This window comes from Miniopterus natalensis, chromosome X (assembly GCF_054644295.1).
Source record: "Miniopterus natalensis isolate mMinNat1 chromosome X, mMinNat1.hap1, whole genome shotgun sequence".
NCBI lineage: Eukaryota > Metazoa > Chordata > Mammalia > Chiroptera > Miniopteridae > Miniopterus > Miniopterus natalensis.
In genome coordinates this window covers 97,472,466-97,485,578 of record NC_142103.1, presented here as the reverse complement: position 1 = coordinate 97,485,578, position 13,113 = coordinate 97,472,466, and the positions used below count along the sequence as shown (strand labels likewise).

The window sequence follows — 13,113 nt, the reverse complement described above, 5'->3', positions numbered from 1 at the left end:
AGTGTTAAGGTATAGCCTATAAGTATTCAATTAATAATAAAGTTGACTTAAACTACAGAACCAAAAGTGAAGGACACTGCAGAGAGCTGGTGCAGAGTAGTAGGTCCCTATGGAGGGATTAAAGACAATCCCAAAGATTTGTGGCAAACTGGAAAACCATTGGTATCATTTATTTGACTGAAAAACTTATAAAGGGTTTATAAGTTTGAGGGGAGAAATAATGAACTTGGCTCTCATAATAAAGAATAAAATGGCCTCAGAATACTGAACCTGATATTAATAAATACCACATATTGAGCATTTACCATGTGCTAGACACTCCAGTAGATGTTTTACATTTAACCCCACAACAACCCTACTCTTATTTCCATTTTCCAGGTGAGGAAACCAAGTCATAGAGAGGTTATATAACAGGGCCAAGATTACACAGCTGGTAAACTGGCTTTGATCTGACTCTGGAAATAGCTAACTCGAACCTGAGGTGAACTGTGAAATGATAGGAACCTTCCAAGAGGGAGTGCGGAGCAGAGTGAAGGGCATGCTTAAAATGGTCAGACTGAAAGGAGAGGGAGGCCGACCTCTGGAAAGCAAGGAAGAAAGGTTTTTAAAAGTGGTATTCATCAATAGTGTAAAAATCCATAAAAAGATCTGTGATGTTGAGGGGTGACTAGATAGATCAGTTTCATTTAACAGTGCCATTTGTTAGTGGCCTCTTGAAGTGAAATGGTACATTGAATACCAAATGCAAGAGGTTAGTGAGAGAAAACATGAATAAAATCTGGACTATGCCATTTCTCCCCTTTGAGATTTAAGAGATTGAGATAAGAGTAGGAAGAAGAGTAGATTTGATGAAATATTCCCTAGTTAGAAATCCCCTTACCTCTCCCTACTAAAAGGCATTCTTTGGCTATTTGCTATTACTTAATATTCACAATTTGTCTTTTGCTCTGAAGCTTCCTTTTTAGCAAGTATTATACATTTTGAATTAGTGATTCCTCTTTTTCAGATTAATTTTGTTTTTCCACCAAAAAGCTAAATGATGATTTGGTTACTTTTTATTTTTCAAACTAAGAAGATATTTGAGGAAAAGTCAATGAACCATCACCAATTTAACCGATTATTTATAGTCTGCCACCTCAAACCACACAGTTATTTTCTATTAAAACAAAGTTTCTATTAAAACTTTTACTTTTTCAGTTTTTTTCCTACGGTAAATAAAACTAATGTTTTTGTTTAATTTTTAGTTTTACGTTTTACTTGTGAATTGAGTTTTTAAAACAAAGCTTAAAGACAGTCAGCAATGAGAAACTGAATATATGGGATTAATTATATTATTTACTTTGTCATTACTTTCATCGTTATTTAAGTAAGAAGTGTGATTTTTTTCTTTTGCTTTTTGTGTGCAAAATTTTTAGCATTTGAAGAAAATTAAAGAGAGACGGGGTTTTTCATAAAGATTGTTAGAAGCCGGAAATATTTCAGTATTGATTATTTTGTCATTTTTGAAGTAATTACTCTCTCCTAAATGGCATTAATTTACTGCAGGTTGTAGAGATTAATGAGATGCCAATGTTAAACTGGACTTCAGGTCAGGAACAAAGATAGTAGGAATCATTCATGGGGGAAAGCACCTTCCGTTAGCTCTTACACAGGCACTCATAGAACCATATTTCTGTGTAATTTCCTTTCTTGACCTGGTTTTTGTTGCCTATCCAATTAATCGTGGAACAGTCTCTGGAACACTACAAGAGTCTCACTAAAACCGTCCTTTTTGTATTATTGTATTTTGTGTTTTCAATTCTGCCAGTCTGTTGATATAGGAAAAACGACCTATGTTTCTGTTGTCTTGTTATCAGTAAAAGACATAATGGCTCGTGTGTCAATTTCCAGGAGAGTTACTTCTTTAGGGAACTAGAAGAATTTGGGGGTTTTGCAGGCGTCCTGGTTGCCTTTATCCTCATCATCCTAATCTGGATTTGTTTTGTTGTTTGTTTTTTAGTAAATGCGATAAGGGAATGGTCATATTAGAACTAGCCAGTTAGTTCTGCATGCATTGTCTACAGAAGGACTTGACCTCATTCACCCTTCTTACAGTGACTCTTCTTGGTTCCTAAATGATCACGGCCCCACCCGCCACCCAATCTGGAGGATGAGTTGGCTGGGGTACTAGATGGACTTTAAAGCCCCTTTTTCTGCTAATCGTAAAAAATAATTAGTTCAAAGAAGAGAGCATTCTTCCTACACCATCTTAACATGAGTAATTTCATTAGTCTCTGATGAAGTCTGTGCTTGAGATTTATATTGGCTTTTTAATGTGATTTTTCCCCCCAAAACTTTAGGAGCAAAAATTAGTATGAATCATTTTTCTATAGAGGCCTGAAATATATAAAGGAGTGGATAAAAGCAGGTTTACAGTTCAGGTGGAAAATAATACAATAATTAATAAATAATAATACAAGAACAAACTTGCATACTCACACCTGGAAACCTACTGTTGCCCACCCTTATTCACTGATAATATAAGAAAAGGAGCTGATCAACAAATGCCCATTTAGTGGGCGCTCCTATGCATTGTTGAAATCAGTGACTGGAATGTAGTGCATGGTGATCTATTTCTACAAAAAAGGAACCCAACTCTGAAATACTATTAGAAGCTATACAATGCTTTTGAGCTTTACTACTTCTTAATTTAAAGGTTTGTTTTATAAGTTAAAGCATTTTAATTTTAAAAATTAAAAATTTTTTTCTACCTCTTATACTTAATAGCAGCACTGTGTTATAGGCATAACCTTATAAAATAAAATTCAAACAAATACCTGTTGAAGAAAAATCTATTGAGTGTCTACAAAATGTCAGGCAGTGTGGTAGGCACTGGCTCTGCAAAAATCAATAAGATGTAATTTCTATTTTTGAGAAATATAGTCTAGCATGTATAAATGAACAAATATAAGATCATGTTTTGTTTGTCAGGAAGCTTAAAATATAGCTTGGGAGAGAGAAATCTGAGAAAAGATTGTAGTTGAAATCATAGTGTGAAACTTTTTCCCATTTTTTAAATGAATTTTCCACTAAAGCCTTCTTAGAAACAAACTCATATCACTAATAAAGAAAAATGCCTTTCCAGATTATCTTTGAAATCAGTGTGTTGATATCCACAAAATAGCTTACTGGACTTGGGATCACATTGAATCTGTAGCTCAAGTTGAGGAGAATCGACATCTTAATAATATTGTGTCTTTCAACCCATGAGCATGCAATATTTCTCCATTTATTTAGATCTTTGCTTTTTTTCAAAAGTTACGTAGTTTTTTGCATACAGATCTTGCAATTATTTTGTTAGATTTATACCTAAGTACTTCTTTTTATTTTAGTGATAATGTAAATGGTATTATGTTTTTAATTTTAAATTCTAATTGTTCATTGCTGGTATATAGGAAGCAATTGACTTTTGTATATTAACCTTGTATTGTGTGATCTTGCTAGAATCGGTTATTAGTTTCAGGAGTTTTTGTTTTGTAGGTTTTGGGGAATTTTCTTCATAGATAATCATGTCATCTATGAACAAAATAGCTTTATTTCTTCTTTCCCAATCTGTATACCTTTTATTTCCTTTTCTTGCCTTATTATATTTATGACCTCCAACACAATATTGAGTACAGGTGGTGAGAGGGAGACATCCTTGTCTTGTTCCTGAGCTTAGTGGGAAGGCATATAGTTTCTCATCATTAAGTATGATGTTAGCTGTAGGTTTTTGTAGATGTTATTTATCAAGTTGAGTAAGTTCTCTCTATTCCTAGATTGCTGAGAGTTTTTTTCACAAATGGGTGTTGAATTTTGTCATATGCTATACTGTATCAATTGATACGATCATGTGATGTTTCTATTTTAGTCTGCTGATGATGGTAGATTATATGAATTGATTTTAGAATGTTGAACCAGCCTTGTACATCTGGAATAAATCCCATTTGGTCATTGTATATAATTATTTTTATACATTGCTGGATTTGATTTGTTAATGTTTGTTGAGGATTTCTACATCTATGTTCATGAGAGATATTTTTGTAGTTTGCCTTTCTTTTAATGTCTGTACCTGGTTTTGGTATTAGGGTAATACTGGCCTCATAGAGTGAGTTAAGAAGTGTTCCTCTGCTTCTGTTGTCTGGCAGAGATTATAGAGAATGGGTATAATTTCTTCCTTGTTTGGTAAAATTCACCAGTGAAACCATTTGGGTATGGGACTTTTTAAAGGTTATTAATTATTGATTGAGTTTCTTCCATATTTGTAGGCCTATTCAGATTATCTATTATTCTTTGTGTACATTTTGGTAGTTTACATCTTCAAGGAATTGGTCTATTTAAGTTAGATTTGTTCATAATATTCCTTTATTATCCTTTTAATGTCATGTGGTGGTAGTGATGACTCTTTTAATTTCCGATGATAATAATTTGTGTCTTCTCTCTTTTTTTCTTGGTTAGCCTGGCTGGAGGTTTATCTGTTTTATTTATCTTTTAAATAACCTGTTTTTGTTTTCATTCATTTTTACTTCTGAGCTCCCTTTTTCAATTTCATCAATTAATGCTATAATTTTTATTATTCTTTCTTTCTCCTTGCTTTAGGCTTAAGTTGTCCTTCTTTGTCTATTTCCTAACATAGAAGCTTAGGTTACTGATTTTTAGGTCTGTTTTCTTTTCTAATATATGCATTCAGGGCTATAAACTTTTCTCTAAGCACTGCTTTTGCTGCATTACACAGATTTTGATTTGTATTTTCATTTAGTTCAGAATATTTTTAAATTCCTCTTGATTTTGTCTTTGACCTACATTATTTAGAAGTGTGTTTTTTAATCTCTATATACTTTGAGATTTTTCAGCTTTCTTTTTGTTACTAATATCTGATTTCAATTCCATTGTGGTGTGAGAGTATACTGTATATGATTTTTATTCTTTAAATTTTGTTGTTTGTTTAAGGGCTCAGAATTTGGCCTACCTTGATGAATATGTCATGTGAGCTTGAGGAGAGAATATGTATTCTGCTGGTGTTGGATGAAATATTATATAAATCTCAAGTAGATCTTGTTGATTGATGGTGCTGTTCAATCACCTATATCCATACTTATTTTTTTGCCTTATGGATCTGTCAGTTACTAATAGGGGGGTGTTGAAGCCTCCAATTATATTGGATTTGTCTGTTTCTCTTTTCAGTCCTATCATTATGTGCCTCCTGTATTTTGATGCTTTCTTGTTTGGTGCGTACATATTATGGATTGTTATGTTTTCTTGGAAAATGTATCAATTTGTAATGCCCCTTTTTATCCCTGATGCTTTTTCTTGTTCTGAAATCTGCTTTGTCTAAAAGTGATACAGCTACTGCAGCTTCCTTTTGGTTAGTGTTTCACAGGGTATATCTTTCTTCATCCCTTTGCTTTTAACCTATCTGTAGCTTTCTATTTAAAGTGTTTTTTAAATTCACTCTGATATTCTCTTTTAATTGGCATATTTAAAATGATATTTGGTATATCAAATGTGATATTTAAATCACATTTGAAGTGATTATTAATATATTTGGATTAATATCATCTGTGTTTGTAACTTCTGTATTTATTATATTTCTTACTTTTAAACAAAAAGTTCACTCTTTTTCTGCCTTCTCTGATTTTAATTGACCATTTTTATATGATTCTATTTTCTGTCCTGTCTTAGCATGTCTATTATACTTCTTTTAAAAAAAGTTTCGATTGTTGTCCTAGAGTTTGCAATATACATTTACAACTTATCTAAGTCCACTTTCAGATAACTCTATTGTGCTTCTCAAGTAATATAGGTACCTTATACCAGAATTTTCCGAATTTCTTCCTCCCATCCCTTATAACATTGATGTCATTCATTTCATTTATCCATATGCTGTAATCAGCAAATACATTGTTACTATTATTACTTTGAACAATTATCTATTAATTAAGAATAGGAAAGATAGATTTTATTTTACCTTTATTCCTTCTCCAGTGCAATTTTTTTATTTGAGTAGATCGGACTTTCTGATGAATATAATTTTCCTTCTCTCTGAAGAAGTTTTAAAAACAGTTTTTACTATGCAGGTCTACTGGTGACAGATTCTTTCAGTTTTTGGAAGGATAATTTTACTGGATACTTCTAGGTTGGTTTTTTTCTTTCTTTCAACATTAAATATTTCAATTCATGGCTTCTGACAAAGAAGTCAGATGTGCCCAGCTGGCCTGGTGCAGCGGTTGAGCGTTGACCTAGGATCCAGGAGATCACAGTTTGATTCTTGGTCAGGACGCATGCCCGGGTTGCGGGCTCGATCCTCAGCAGGGGACGTGCAGGAGGCAGCCGATCAAAGACTCTCCCATCATTGATGTGTCTCTCTCTCCCCCTTTCCCTTCCTCTCTTTGAAATCAATAAAGACATACTAAAAAAAAAAAAGAAAAGTCAAATGTACTCCTTATCCTTGTTCTCTATAAGTAAGTTGTTTTTCCCTCTGGCTTTCATGATTTTCTCTTTTGTTTGGCTGTCTGCAGTTTGAATGTGATGTGTTTACATGAAGATTTTTTTTTTTTTTTAATTTTTTGTTTTTAAAATAATATCTTTATTGATTTCAGAGAGAGGAAAGGAGAGGGAGAGAGAGAGATAGAAACATCAATGATGAGAGAGTCATTGATCGGCTGCAGCCCGCAACCCGGGCATGTGCCCTGACCGGGAATCGAACCCTGATCGCCTGGATCCTAGGTCAACGTTTAACCACTGAGCCACGCCCGGCCGGGCTACATGAAGATATTTTGGTGTTTATCTTGAGGATGTGTGGTTTGGTGCCTGTCATTAATTTTGGAAGATTCTCTGCCATTATGCCTTCAAATACTGCTGCTCCCTGGTTTCCTCACTCTCCTCCTGGTATTCTAGTTACATCTTTCGTAATTGTCCCACAGATCTTGGATATTCTCTTCTGCTTTTGAAAAGTTCTTTTTTCTCTTTTCATTTTAGCTTGGGAATTTCTATTGACATGTCTTTAATTTACCAATTCCTTCCTTGGCTATGTCCAATCTACTGATGAGTTCATTAAAGGTATTATTATTTTTTTGTTATAGTGCTTTTGATTCCTAACATTTTCTTTTAATTCTTCATTAGAGTTGTAGATGCTTACATTACCCATCTGATCCTGTATGTTGTCTACTTTTTCCAGTAGAGCTCTTAACATAGTAATCTTAGTTATTTTAAATTTCTTACCTGAAATCATCCTGGATTATCCCCAGATCTGTGCCATATCTGAGTCTGGTTCTGATGCTCTCTTTGTCTTTTTCTTGCCTTTTACCATGCTTTTTAACGTTTTTTTACAAGCCAGATAGGATATTTTGGCTGATAGGACCTAAGGTAAATAGGCCTTCAGTGTAAGATTTTATGTTAACTTGGCTAGGAGCTGGGCTATGTTCAATGATTGTTGTGGGTGTAGGTGCCAGAGGTTTCAGTTTCCTTTAGTGTCTATATATTTTTTTCTTTATTTTCTTCCTGTTGTCTTTGGGTTTCCCTAAGAACTCCTTTTTAAATAAAGTTTGTTTCTTGCAACTTTTTCGCTTGTAATCCACTATTACTGTACTAGGACCCTGGTGACATGGTGGTAGAGTGTGGGGCTGGGGACATCTTCTGTAATCCTAGGACCAAATCTTAGTCTTTTGGTGGGCCTGAGTCCTGGACTGTGACCTTAATTTCTTAGTCTTCCTCTCCTCACCCCCTTGCTTTTAGGTGAAACAAGAAGGCTATACGGGGCTGTAGTTGGCTAATTTTCCCTCCCAGGACAACATACAAGGCTCTGGTAAATTTTACTTTGGAGTGTTGGCCTTTGTTATGGATAACATTCTGGCCTTATTTCAAAGCTGTTGTTTTTCCCCTGGGCATACTTCAAAATGGTTACTTACCATTTCCCCTTACCCAAAAGGGAGAAAATTTTTATTACATCTTCACCCTGGGTGCATTCAAAATTGTTACTTTTCTTTTCCTAAAGGGGTGGAGATCATTCTTGGATCTTTACAGTCAGAATCTGGTGAGGTTCCTGGAGGTAAAGCCACAAGAGTGTGGAGGCCCTCCTGAGACTGGGCCCCCAGGAGTTCTTACTCACAAGCCTTTGTCAAAATTACCATTTAAGTTTTCTTCCCAGTGATTACTCTAGCACCTTCTGCTCCAGGTAAGCTGATCTTGGATGTGAGTCTATATTTGCTCTCTCCAGATTTTAGGAGTTCAGTTGCCCTATGCCCTCAATTCTCTGACAGGCCTAGGAAAAGTTGTGGGTTTTCAGTTTGTTCAGGGTTTTTTTGTTGTTGTAAGGACAGGAGTGGCGATATGTAAGCACTTTACATGTTGGAGCTGAAACCTGAAGTCTTACATTTATAATTTAAAATTGGGACTATCTTGTCCAGTTTAAAAATAGTGTTCAGCAAGAGACTTTTAAGTTTCCATGAACCATTTGCTTAGCTGAGATGAGTCATTCTCAGTTATTTTCATCCCTTTGAATCTCAGATCTGTATATTTTCAAAGTGCTCAGTAAGAACTTTTTCGAACAAAATATATGAAAAACTTAAGAACTTTATGTAGATCTATAAAGTGCTAATAACGATCCTAAATTATCTAGAATTATTGATTTTCTTCCCTCACCCCAACACTATTTTTTGTTTTATCAGATACTGTCTATAAACCATGCTAAAGAAGTTTCGTGGGTTATTTTCTTTAACCTTCACTTATTATTTTACCCCACATATTTCTGAAGAAGTAACTCACTTTTCTAAGGGGCTTTGAAACCTCTGAGACTAACCACTGTTTAAATTGGAAAAACTAATGAAAATAAATGCCTAAATCTTATGCTGCCAACAATTTATTTGCAATTAACCTTGAAGAATATAGTAATTATCAGCTATGGATCTTGGTGACTTTAGCTTAACAATATTACTTTCGGAATCTGTGTGATAGAGGACAATTTGACTCAACTGTGTTACTAAAGCAACCGAGAAAGACTGTGCACTTTATAGCATTATAATTTGATTACTTACTAAAAAATTGCTGTTGGAGAGACTTCAGTTCTTATCCTTGGAGAACAGTTGTAACCAACCTCGGGAGATGGAGGCATTTTAAATTACATTAACCTTGCCCCTGTTGATGTTTCATTTTAAGTTTTATTTTTTCTCACTGAATCAACTGTGAGGAACAGCCATTAGAGCAAGAAACAAATTAGCTGCATGATATTTAAGATTGCTTATTAGTTGGCAAATTCATGTTATCTTTATTTTAATAAATATTTTCCTGTTTTAATTTTTCTAATTGTTTAAAATGAATGTCTTTGGGAATTAAAGATTACTTTAAAGAGGGAGAATTAAAATATTAAGTATTATGAATATCTTAGTATACTAAATAAAATTTGTTTTAAAAAGGGATGGGTTGGTGCTGTATTGAAGGACTTGGTTGAAAGTAATTAGTGTGTGTGTTTTTTTGCCATGTAATCAGTTAGCTGCAGTTCATTTTAAGGTAAGATCCATTTGTCTAGCATAATGTGAATTTGAGGTAGAAAGCTTTCTCTTGGCTTTTGCTTAGAAACATTTCTTATAAAGAAATAGGGTTGTTGGGACGAAAGAAAGAAAAAAGAGCAGATCTTCAGTAATGACAGTTATGTGTTGTGCCAGGTTCTACCCACCCTCAACAGCTTGGTGGGTGGTATCAGTGTTGCTCCTACTGAAATTTAAAAAAAAAAAAAAAAAAAAGCTCTAGGTATATTTTAATAATATTCTAGAAGAAACCTACAAGAATGAACACAGTATATCAATATTTTATTCTTAACCATAAAGCCTCCATGTGCTAACAAGACAACTAAAGATAATGGCCCACATTCAGTAAATATGCATTTAAGTTGAGGCTCCTGTTGGTAGGGACCTGACTTCGAATTGCCAGAGTAAAAGGAGCCACAGCTCCTCTTTTTACACTCTGATCTTGCTACTTCCTGCTAAGGAGGATGGCAGCTACCCTTGCAAAGTGCTCCTTCATTCACGACAGCATTCAGGACCACAGCACCAGTATTGATCATCTGTTCCCTCTCCAGAGACTCTCAGGACCAGTCCCATGATTCTTGACATCCTCTTTTACATTTTGTCACCACCAAAACTCACTGGCTGCACATTAACGTAGAATCCTCATCCCTGCACTGCTCTGTACATTCCTGAATCGCATCCTGTTCCCTAGAGCCTCCAACTGCCATCAGCCATTTCTCCATGGCCTTGGTCTCAGTCCTGCCCCAGCCTCACAGTTTCCCTCTGGGCTTCTCTGCTGCTGCCAAGTGGGTGCCTAACATAGCTCCCTCTGGCACCAGTCTGCTACTTCTGCCCTCAACCTGTAACCGTGCTGCCAGCCTTTGGGCTCCTCGAGTACAGTGATTTCTTCCCTCTTCAATTTTTTGCCCATGCTGCTTTCTTCACATGCGGCGGTTTTACACTCCACCTGGCTGACTCTGTACAGACTGATCTTGGTTTCTTTGTATTAATCTCTTGTCGGTGCCTATTTGTTTCCTTCTTGGGACTTATTTAAATTTGCAATTGTATATTCACTTACTCAGCCTTTTTTATTAATTCTAAGATGTATAGCCCCCCCCCCCATTTCTGAAATTGGGGCACATGTTATACTGGATGCTTGGATTGCTTTTTGAATGGTAAGTAAAATAATGGTTTATCTTACAGTGCGTTGTGCCTTAGATTTAATGAAATACTGCATTTTAAGTTCTATTTCCCCAAGTCCATTATGAGTTCCGCAGGAATTGGGTTTTACTCAACAGTAAGAACCAGTGCCCAGTACAGTACCGGGCACCTAGGTAGGCACTGAATAAAAAATGCTTGAATGAGTATCATCATCTGTTTGGGAGATGATGACCCTAATACACCTGAAGATGAATCAGTCAATATATGCATGTGAGCTGTTTAATTCAGTTTCTGTGTTTGAGTCCTTGTCTTTGGAGATATTTTTATTCAGTACTCTGAAAGAGACTTCTAGATGTGTCTGTTTTGCTCCCCCATTTGCGTCATTTGTGCCATTATCAGTATATGTACATCCTTATTTAAGAGTATTTACTCACCATGTATGAAAATGAACCCACGTAAGCTTTTATCGGGTGTCAGCAACTGTCTTTCATTAGGAGGAAGAATGAAGAAGGGTACCAAAGAATAGCAGACCTCTAAGCCTGGCACAGTTTTGAGTGCCTGAGCTCCCGTTTTCACTTTACTTCACCCTCCAAGGAGGGCAGCCGCTGGCCTGCCTACCTCACTTCTTTCAGGTGAAAGGACGGCAACAGGCAACGGGAGTGATTGGAGCTCCTTAGGCCAACTCCTGGACAGGATTCAGGGTTACTCCACTGCTGCAGAGAAAGTGTGGCTCTCAGGTCTTTTCATATTTTGAATCCTGTTACTGAGGACAGTGGTTGAATAAGCCTGGGCTGAGGATTTTACCTTTTGTTGTAACACTCGACAGCCTCGTTGTGAAAGCGTCCGCCGTGAAAGTCCTTCCCAATGTCTCCTGCACTTCTGGGTCTTGCAGATCACATTTGTGTCTGTCACCACACTCTTGTACCTAGTGCAGGTGTTCTCTGTGATGTGAAAGAAAGAGAAGTTGAGCAAGAAAGAGGAGGGACTCAAAGTTGCCCAAACCGAAGGTGTCATTGTTGAGATGCGCTTGCAGGTAAAGGAAATAAAAAATTCAAGTATGGCCCTAGCCAAGTGGCTCAGTTGGTTGTAGTGTGGTCCTGTATACCAGAGGGTTGAGGGTTCAATTCATGGTCAGAGCACGGACTTAGGTTGTGGGTTCAGTCTCTGGTCAGGGCAGGTATGGGAGGTAACTGATCACTGTTTCTCACATGGATGTCCCCCCCCCTTCCCTTCCTCTGTCCCCCTGTCTCCTTGTTCCCCTTCCTCTCTCTCTAAAAATCAATGAAAACACATCCTCCGGTGAGGATTAAAAAAAAAAAGAAGTTCAAGCATGGCATTGAAGAACAGGGCAAGGTGGAAATGAGAGGAGGCCTGCTGTGAATCTATACAATTAGTACCTTCTTTAAGTCTGTCTTGAAGGTGGCCTTCCTGCTGACCCATGGGTTCAGCCTGAATGAGGTTTACACTTGCAAATGAGACCCTTGCCTGCGGCAGGTGGACTGCTTCCTTGCTCACCCCACAGAGAAAAGCATCTTTGTCCTTTTCACGCTGGTGGTGTCCTTGGTGTCTCTTGATTTGAACGTCATCGAACTATTCTCTGTCTTATTCAAGGTCATTAAAGACCATGTGAAGGATCTGGAGAGTGAGCCCTTACCATGATACTTCTGGTAAGCCAGGCCCCTCCAGCGGCTACTCACCAACTCTCCCTCTCTCTACCACGTCCACTCCCAGGGACATCTGATTTCTGGGAACAGAAACAGTTCTTCCTGCCGCAGTTACAACAAAGAAATGAGCAAAATAGTGCTAATTACAGCACATAGCAAGATTGAATAGGGAAGGCAGGAAGCACCATCTCTAACTCAGGCGTGCACAGCCTTTTGATTTCTCTCACGAGAAGCAGAATTCTTTAAAAAAAAAAAAAACCCTAGCTACTGGGCATAGCCATTGTAGACCAGCAGCCATTCTGCAGAGCCAGCAGTCATGCCAGCAGCAGTGTAATGACCGAGAGATTTAGACCCACGCTTGAAAGCATTCGGATTCTGCTCAATTGTTAAAGAAAAGGAAGGTGCAGTAGAGAGTGAGTGTACTTTTGTTGCAGTGGAGGTGGTGCTCAACAAGCTCATTTGCTAGGCTTAGCAGACATAAAGCCATTAGACTACCAGGGTTCTTCTGGGGCTCCTGGAGTAGGAGGGTGGAGAGAATGATTAACCAAGGTACATGTTGGTTTTTAAAGTGGTTGACTCAAAGAATTTACATTCTAAATAAAACGTAGACTAGGTGATGCATAATAAGGCCTTTTTCTTTCCCCTGCTCCCTTAGAATGGTTCAGTGTAGGTGAAAGTGTTATATACTTGCCATGTATTGGTGCAAACAGATACAGTATAAACTCATGAACATAGATAAAATAGTGCACACACAGTGTTCAAATTTGAGC

At 36.9% G+C, this 13,113-nt stretch overlaps 1 protein-coding gene and 1 pseudogene across 1 annotated transcript in view; both read left to right on the top strand.

The window, feature by feature from the left end:
- The window catches only part of CDKL5 (cyclin dependent kinase like 5), a 149,198-nt gene that overhangs the window by 60,792 nt on the left and 75,293 nt on the right, over positions 1-13,113 (top strand). The window lies entirely within an intron of this gene.
- On the top strand, positions 12,039-12,833 carry LOC148090637 (gap junction alpha-1 protein-like; annotated as a pseudogene).